This window comes from Polypterus senegalus, chromosome 4 (assembly GCF_016835505.1).
Source record: "Polypterus senegalus isolate Bchr_013 chromosome 4, ASM1683550v1, whole genome shotgun sequence".
In the NCBI taxonomy this organism is placed as follows: domain Eukaryota; kingdom Metazoa; phylum Chordata; class Cladistia; order Polypteriformes; family Polypteridae; genus Polypterus; species Polypterus senegalus.
Window position 1 is genome coordinate 210,548,239 of NC_053157.1, and position 7,704 is coordinate 210,555,942.

Below are 7,704 nucleotides of genomic sequence, written 5' to 3' on the forward strand. Positions count from 1 at the left end.
ATCTTATCAATTCCCATCCCTACACACCATGGACAGAAATGAAGACCACATTGAGAAGCACAACTCAGTAGCCATAATGAGACAGGCATGCGGCCTGTCCTGAAGAAAGCTGACTAAAAATGATGACTTAACTGGAGAATTTTTAAGTTACTAACAAGAATGTGTGCTGCCTGAAACTACACATCAGCATTTATTAGGTTGTATGGTTGCCAATATTCAAATGTACTTTGCTTACTTTTATTATTTTATTAATATTATCATACATATTTAACGTTGTAACTTTACTCCTGCTTGTCTTTTATTCTATGTTACCTGAAGTTATAGATGTAGAAAAGAAGGTGGAGAGAAAATATAAAGTACAATACCTTATAAACAGTGGTAAGTCTATGGGATTTGAGGCATTCTAATAAAAAGCTACACATTAAACAATACAAAAGGGGCGAGTAGAGTAATATAGAACTCTACCAAGACAAAACAATATGTTTATGTTTGTCTACTTTAGACAGACAATGGACTATCTGCACCACCCACATTGATGTATACTTCAACACTGTGACACAGTGGTTAGTACTTCCACCATAGGTAAGGAGCACATCTGATAAACTTATTGCATCTTCTATTAAAAAAAATAAAGTTATATATTTAACCGCATTCTTATTATCATGGTGCCAGAGTGTAGTGATATGTTGCATGTTGGCTGGACATGTAAGTAAGAACTTCTAAGTCCTCTGTGACACTACTAATAAACTCTTATAAGTAAAGGTGCCAAAGTGGTTCCGCAAAGTGATGGGATAGGGGAGCCATTTTTGGTTCCTGAAAGTAACCTACATGTGAAGGTTTCAGAAAGAACCTTTTTATTTACAACTGTTACAGGTTCCAAAAGGATCCTATCTTTAAAAGGACTCTTGCTGCATGCAATAACGTAGGCTAAGTTCAGATTTTCTTGATCGGTTAATATCCTACATAAGTAGTCTAGTATATATTAGATATTTCTTTTTTGTCCACATATTAGGAACCTTTACAAAGCCCAAAGAACCAATTTTCATATGTAAAGAACCCTTCCTAGAATGAAATAGTACTTCAGCCAGCATGAAATTGTACTTCATCAAGCAATGATTCTCCAAGGAAGCACATGACCCATTTAAGATCCATTTTAGGACCACCAAGGTAAGAAGATACTGTTGAGGCCTAGATATTCAAATGTCCAATTTGTATAATTGGAAGGATTTGAGACTCATTGGTATGGTTGCATCACTAAGCATTATGGGTAAACAGGCAGGTAGATGTTCTTGAGCTCTCCAGAGGAGTACCCAATGCCAATTGATTATTACACATGGTTAGCTCAGAATGTTTCCACATAAGAATCTTAATATCCAAATGCTATTTTCCATCACTAAATGACAGGGGTGAGTTTTGACAGGTGCTGAATGTAGCAAATCTAAAAGAAATGAGAAAATTCTAAGATGAAACTCCCCCCATCCCTCTCCCCAAAGACAACCAAAAAATCCAAGAGAAGCATAAACAATGGAAAGAACAAAAGTAATGTGATGCTGCATTGCCTCAGCCTGGGAACCAGTTCTTCTAGGGCTGCCATCGTCCTGGATATTTAGAGGGAAAAGTACAGCCCTTCAGTAGCATGGAGGCATGCCACTGAATCTGAAGTGCTTTGAGTAATTGGTGGAAAGATCATAGATGTATATTTTACATATAATTATTTTATAAGGAACAAGAGTTACAATTTGTTGTGTTTTTGGCTTGTGTCCCTTGGCTTTAGTTCAGTTTTGTGGGTACTTATGCCAGCCAAAGTCTAATGCAATACCATACTGTGTCAATCATTCTTCCCGGTGCCATCAGACTGTTACATTAGTTACTCAAGAGGTTAAGTTGGAGAAATGATGGGCTTGAATTACTCACCCTTGCTTGATGCTAAGAATGTCCGCCTTGTAACATCCTCAGAGGGGCAAAAGCCAAGGACTTCCCAATGTTTCCATGTCTGAGGGAGCCGACCTTCTGACTGTGCGCATGGTGCCTGAATCTCTTAATCTCTGTGTTCTCAGACCACGGAGCACCACTGAGACCACGTTAAACTAGATGCTGGCAGGCTGACGTTTACAGAAGCCTGTAGCTCTCACCACAGCAATGTGACCGAAAAGCTAATTCCAGTCCCAGAGGCTCCATCACTAACCAAAGAACTCTCTGCCAAGTTCTCCGGAGAAGTCCCTTGACGGAGCCTGTATACCAACAGTTTGTGTGGAGCTACTACTGAATATTGTTCCATTACATATTGCTGCTGCTGAGCCTGGGCCAGAAGCTTTAGTATGTTTACTTAGAAAAATTGATATGTACTTAAAGACACACTAGCTTTATTTTACTCACTTCTGGTGCCCACTAATTTCAGGCATGCCAAAGTGTGCCCTTGTTTATGGTTTAAGTGCTGCAATACATATCGCTCCATCAGTTTGGTTTAAACATTTTTAGAACCCAACTACTGACATATATACTTACACCAGTTCAAGTTCAGTTTTGTCGAGCTGTCATAGAGACCATCCTCACTTTCTTCATAACTATCTAGCATGACAGTGCATCTGTTCACTCAAAACACAAACTGCAGCATGTCACCCAGTCAGCAGAAAGGATTAAATGAAGAACTGTTAAGTATCACGGGGTCTGAAAATGTGCTAGAAATATAATCCAAGACTACATAACTTTCAGTTATTACCACTACAGAAACATTACCAGTCACTAAAGGCAAGAACTTCTAAACTGTCCTATTGCAGTCATTCTGGTTAAACACAGTCTCTGTTTCTCCCCCTGATCTCAAAATGATTTTTCCTATATAAAGGATTACATGATATAGTAAAGCTCATGAGTGCAATTCTTCATCATCAAATTGTTTTATATGTTTGTGTTTTTGTGCAATATATTATTATTCTCTATGATTGCATATAATGTTGGGATGGTGTCACGTATTGCACAGTATATGCACTTTTAATGTTATTTACTTTTTTAACGTTTATGGCTGTGCCACCAAGAGAATTTTTTTGAAATTTTATTGCATGGCAATAAACATCAATAAATTTCAACAAACTTTTGTTCACCTTTTCTGATGTAAACATTGTGCCCATGGTTGATTGGTACTTTTGTTCTAGTACTGCTAGGGCCGGCCTTAGCTTCCAAGACCTTAAGATTTGGTAGGGGATGAATAGATTTTTCTAATCCCTGCAAGCAACTCCACCTTTTTTATTATTCTATTAGTATTTTATTGTGTTATTAAATCCTATTGTCCCCTCTAGTTCCATATCAATATGTTTTTTATTGCATTGTGACAGCTACTTATCATGGCGGCATGGTAAGGCATTCTGCACTGATTGTGTTTCGATATAGGGTTTGCATACCTTACACTGTTTATGAGGGCATCCTTTTAAGTTTCAGGGAAGCCTTTAGGTTAACTGTTGACATTTATTTGACTCTTCATGGATAATCTGATGCAGTGGTAAATGCTGCCATCACAATGCTCCAGCTGACTGGGTTCAAATACTGGCTACGCTGCTGTCAAAATGGAATTTGCACATTGTACTCATGTTAGTTTTAATGTTACTTTGGGTATTCCGATTTTCCTCTAACATTCCAAAAACATGCAAGTCAGGATAACTTTTGAGTTTAAACTGGCCCTTGGTCAGTGGACTACCAGTCCTTTCAAGGTTGTTTCCTGTCTTGGACCTCATTCTACCAGGACAACCTCTGTTTCATCACAAATCTAAACTGGAATAGGAAATTTTAATACTGGATGAATGAATGTTGAGTAAGTGTTTCTTGTGATGAAATCCACGGAGAGAGTTAAGCTGCTATGTCTACATGGGCCGTCATGATTATGATTATGAAATGACATTCAGGTTCGATGTCTTATGTTCTTGGTTGCTCGAATAGGCTCATAGTTACTTCCACTCTGTACTACAAAAATTAGACCAACTTTGTTTTGTTTTCTTTATGTTTTATTCACTAGATTGAATGGACATAATATTAGAGCTTTAGAACAAGCTTGAAGAAAATGGTTCATTCAGCCCAATGGGCATGCCAATCCTATCCACCAAATGTCCCTAAAATACAATGAAATCAATATCTGAAGGTCCCCAAAGTCCTACTGTCTACTGCACTACTTGGTAAATTAATCCATATGTCTATGGTTCTCTGTGATAACAATACTTTGAAATGTTTGTGTGGAATTTAACACGTTTCCATTTATGTCCCAATGATCTTAATGAAGAATTAATTTAAAAGTAATAGGTGAGAGTCACTGTACGAATTACCTTCATAAACAAATAATTTATACAATTCAGTAATGTCACCACAAATGATGAGCAATATAACGCATGCAATTGAATTCACAGCAAAACTACTTTCGCTACTCAAAAAATTAGTGAAATAAATCAGTTCCAGTGAAATTCATGCCACATTTTGTTGAAAGCCATTTAATTCCTGCTTAGAAGTATTTACATGCATTAATTCTGCATACATGCATCAGCTTATCATTTAGAATTTAAATAATAATCTCTAGTAAAAGAAATTAGTAAAGACAATCAGTAAAGAAATTAGTAAAGAAAAGGGTGGGATGGGTGGAGAAGAGTGTCAGGAGTGATTTGTGACAGACAAGTATCAGCAAGAGTGAAAGGGAAGGTCTACAGAATGGTAGTGAGACCAGCTATGTTATATGGGTTGGAGATGGTGGCACTGACCAGAAAGCAGGAGACAGAGCTGGAGGTGGCAGAGTTAAAGATGATAAGATTTGCATTGGGTGTGATGAGGATGGATATGATTAGAAATGAGAGGGTCAGCTCAAGTTGGACGGTTGGGAGACAAAGTCAGAGAGACAGGATTGCATTAGTTTGGACATGTGCAGAGGAGAGATGCTAAGGATAGAGCTGCCAGGGAAGAGGAAAAGAGGAAGGCTTAAGAGGAGGTTTATGGATGTGGTGAGAGAGTACATGCAGGTGATGGGTGTAACAGAACAAGATGCAGAGGACAGAAAGATATGGAAGAAGATCATCCGCTGTGGCAACCCTTAATGGGAGCAGCCAAAAGAAGTAAAAGAAAAAATATTTACAGGAAGTGTATATTTCCTCAGCTAGTGCATCTTAGTGTGTCTTTGTATTGGAAAATATGTATCAGATTTCATTAAAGAAATACACACACTGCAGTGATGTGAACAAAAGGCAAAAACAGAATGATTTTACAGGTGTGCTACAGATACAGAAAATTGAATGAGTCTTTAGGAAGCAATAGCTTTTGATTTCCACCCAAAGATAAAAACTCCAACTCTTTAGTGTGTTTTAGGTCTTAAAATCTCCTGTGAGATTTTAGTGTTTTGAAACTGCATGCATATTGAAATTTACTTCTTTCGCTTATGACTAGTTGCCAAAAGTTCAACTCCTTCAATCTCTCTTCATAGCACGTACTTCTCATTCCCAGAATCATCCTAGTCGCTCATCTGTGGACTTTCTCTAGTGCTGCAATCTTTTTTTGTAATATGAAGACCAAAACTGCACACAGTACTCCTGGTAAGTCCTCACTAGTGCATTATATAACACACACATAACCTTTCCTGTACTCCACACGCTGTGATAAATAACTTATTAGCTCTTTTAATTGCTTCTAGACGCTGCCTGGTTGTAGAAAGTGTAGTGTCCACCAATAACCTACTAAGACCTTCTTATTTCCACAAGCTTGCCCAGAACCTCTTGCATTTCCCTTGTATTGAGATGCTATATGGACCTTGGAAAATTCAGAATAATTTAAAACTTTCTAAAAATTTAAAAGCAGTGTTAGACAGTGCTTAACATTTCTGCCTCACAGTTCCAGAGCACTGCCTTTAAATCACCACCTGGACACTGTTCTCCTCATGTCTCTATTATTATTCTGGTTTCTTCAATATTCCAAAAATGTGTGTGTTAGTTGATCCAGAGACTCTAAATAAGCCCAGTGTGAATGCTTTCAATGGACTAACACCATTATCAAAATTTGTTCTTGACTCAATGTTGTTGGGTTAGACTTTTGCAAGTTAAGTAGATTGATAGATGTACATGATATTTATACATCAAACAGCTACTCCAAAACATGTATCATCTTCCATAGGAGATGCCCCATGCCTCAGCAAACAACTGGCACCACTCTGATCTCCCATTCTACCGGGTATAGTCTACTATTTCAGAAAACAAAGTGTGCATCCTCTCTAGATCAGGCATTAAAGTAGCACATAAACCGGGAAACAGTCATTTTTAATGCTAAAAGCAAGAAATCTGGAACAGAGACATAAAACACAGTATTCAGTGCACTAGGCAGTGCATGCTCATCTGTATACATGGGAGAAACAGCTAAAACACTCACAACATGTACTGTATACAAGAGCATTGCAATGCTGTCAGAGGGAAGGACCAATGTGCTGTGATATAGACACATTACCAACTCAACCAGACACACGTTTAACTGGAACACAGTCCAAGTAAGATTTAGTGCCAGAGAGTTGGCTAAATCATGATTATCAAATGAAGATGCCATTAACAGATACTTGGACATGAACCAAGCATATTCAGGCTTAAAAAGAAGAATTTCCAAAAATAAGAAAGACCTTAAGATCAAAACCCTTCGAGCCCCACCTTACTAATCCACCCCCTCTTACACTCACCTACCCCACCTTCCTCATTTGCTATATATTGCCTTTGATTCTTGTATGTCTAATTTTCCTATGATGATGACACCTGACAGGTTTCAAAAGTTCAGGAATAAGACTATTTTAAGATGTGGGATTCATTTTCTCCTTGTGTGGATTTCTAGCATTTTTCACCTCCTCAGACCTGTGTCTAACCTCCAACCACTCTTATAAATCTTGAAACACAGCAGATGAGCTTTTTCGGTGGCTGTTAGATAAAACTTTCTAAGAATTCTTACCTGTAGTGCACACACTTCCAACATGATGACATGTTTTTGGCAGCCAAACTGAATTGTATGACTGTTGAAGCATGAAAAAACAAGAATTTAATAATGGCTGAAGTGTGGCAGGACATTGTTTTTGGGCCCTGAACTGTGGCACAAATGACAAACATAACATGTAAATTGTAATCAAACAGTGGAACTGGAGCGGAACCGCAGTTTTTAGACCTTTTTGCCCCTTATCCTGTATATACATCTGTTACAAAGGAGAAAAACAATATTATATAACTACTGACCTGCAGCATAGCCCAGTGCTGTTTTGAAGATTAAAGTCAACAGCGGAAATGGAGTGGAACACAAAACATGCTAGGGTGGAGGCTATACCATTAGCAAAGAGAATGACAGTGAAGTCAAAAATCTTTTCTGAATGTAAATATACTATACACCAATACTAACACATAAAAAGGTGAAGTGTGAATGGGAACCTTTATGTTGTTCTGTGTTTCTTATGACTTTATTTATGACTGCGAATATATAATTCTTTTCTTGGCTATTTCCTGCAGTCAAGCAGATTACAGTCCCATTAGAATATAATCAACATCCTCAGTCTATCAGTCACCTAAGTAGTGTTACTTACCTAATAAAGTTAGTTGGAATTACCTTTATTATAAAAAGTGCCACTTTACATCATAATTGTGCAGCCCAACATGCCAAGTGGCATGATCATGAAATAGATAGATAGATAGATAGATAGATAGATAGATAGATAGATAGATAGAT